Source organism: Echinops telfairi, unplaced genomic scaffold (assembly GCF_000313985.2).
Source record: "Echinops telfairi isolate 266 unplaced genomic scaffold, ASM31398v2 ScPeMD7_7468;HRSCAF=8506_0, whole genome shotgun sequence".
NCBI lineage: Eukaryota > Metazoa > Chordata > Mammalia > Afrosoricida > Tenrecidae > Echinops > Echinops telfairi.
The window spans coordinates 63,442,460-63,444,516 of NW_022111369.1; positions in this window are offsets into that span (position 1 = coordinate 63,442,460).

Consider the following 2,057-nt stretch of genomic DNA (forward strand, 5'->3'; position numbering starts at 1 on the left):
CATCTCACTTCTAGTCACTCACGAACACATTCTTTGTAATGTCTTGTATCTTTCCATTTGCATTAGAACTCTGTTACATAATTTGTTTTTTACACATAAATCAACAAAAAGCCTTTTGATACCTGCCCGCCCACAGCCTTAGGGCAAGACCCCTATTTAAATGTCTTATACCCTCTGCAACCGCTGTCCATCTGTTCCCTGCTCTGCTTTCTGACCCCCTTCTCTAAATCAGGTTAGCTACTCCTCCACTGCTCTGCACACGGGCCAGTAGGGCCTGCCTTTGCGTTACCCCAGCGGCGGCCTCCCTCCCCGGACACTTGTCTTTGGCACCTGCCCGTTTTAGCTCTCCTCTCATCAGATAGGTCGAGGGACTTCTTCAAAGTGGAAAGCACTCCCTTACAAGTGTTAGGAGACTAATGGGTTATTCCGTTAGATAAATTCAGTGCTGTTTTCTACTTTCCATTCCTTCCAGCTCTGTATAACCACCCAAGTAGTAAACCTGCCCCATACACTGTAAGTAGAGCAGTGGTCACAGTAAATGAACGGTCAGTGGTTTGAATCACAGAGGTGGCCGTCTCCGTCTGTAAACATCATCACAGCCTTGCAAATTCTGGGCAGTTCTGACCTGACCTATGGGGTTATTGTGAGTTTGAATTGAGTCAGTGGCAGTAACCACTGGTTTTAGAGTGTGTACTCTTTATTTACACAGTATAGACTTTCAGTTTGGCTTTTTTAAGTGGAGAAAACTTGCATCCTATCTTCTTTCTATTTACATTTTCATTATATGTCACAGAGTTTCAAAATAAAATATTTTCCTGTTGCATAAGAAGTACTGGACCTGGAAGGAACTTTAGAGATGATCTAGTCAAACTTCCATGTTTCACAATTGATAAAACAGATTCAGAGAAAGCTTAGTGATTTGCCCAAGGACATCTGCTCTAGTTGTTGGGGGACATGGGGGTGGGGAGGATAAGAACCCAGGTTTCCTGACTCAGTATCTCTTACAGACTCTCTTTTAGAAGTTGTAAAATGACATTTTTTGTGAAGGAAAAATTAACAATTACTCATGTAATGTAAATGAAATATAATGTGCATTTAAACCTAATACTAGGAAAAAATTCCTTTTCTGCAGTAGTAATCTAAAACCTTTTTTGCATAGAACTTTTTGCAATTTGCAGAAAAGTTTGATTGAAAGCATTATCTAAAATTTAGTTGTGTTGCTTTAAAATGTTATTATTTACTGGAACTCTATTAATTTCTAAAGGTTATCGCTTACAAAGAAGGTTTTTAAAAATTACTTTTGATATTATATTAAAAGGATATATCCAATTTTATATCATTGAAAACTTTTGTGAAAAAAAATAATTTTTGTGTGGTGTGAAAGACTATGCTAGGTGGTTCATTCTGTTTTGGTAACACTGATTACTTACTACAAGAATGTTTATATGGCAGTTTTTACTTGTTTGTACATTTTCCAAACTGTTCCATATTTGGTCCTGCCACCTAAAATTAAGAATAACTTCTTATTTAACATAATATTTGACTCTTTGATAGTACGTACTTGCACTCTAATCATTTAGAGAGTTCAGAATAAATGTTGGTATAGGCACACTTTCACGTTATAGCCAACATTTTTTCCCTCCTTACTGTTGCATGTGTTAAATCAAAGCAAAAATATGCGTGCTATAATTAAAGGCTACGCTTTATACTGGTCACTTAACTTTGCTCAAGGTAGAAATTGAAAGGTAATTTTTAAAAATAACTAGAGTTGCTTAAATATAGACTATGATCGTAACATTTAACTGGAAATAAAAACGAAACACGGAAGTTCTATTTTATCAAGTTTTCTCCGGTTGTCACCAATCTATTTCTCTTCAGTTTTAGAATAATGTTGCAGTTTTAACCAGTGTAAACTGTACAGTTACATGTAGTGCTGATTCTTTTCCTGGCTCTGATTAATATTTTTCATTTTTTATGCTGATGATAAGCTATAGAAATAAAAGGTTTAGGAGGAAGTAGGATTTAGTGTTTAGTCATCTGGGGGACAATAGACCACC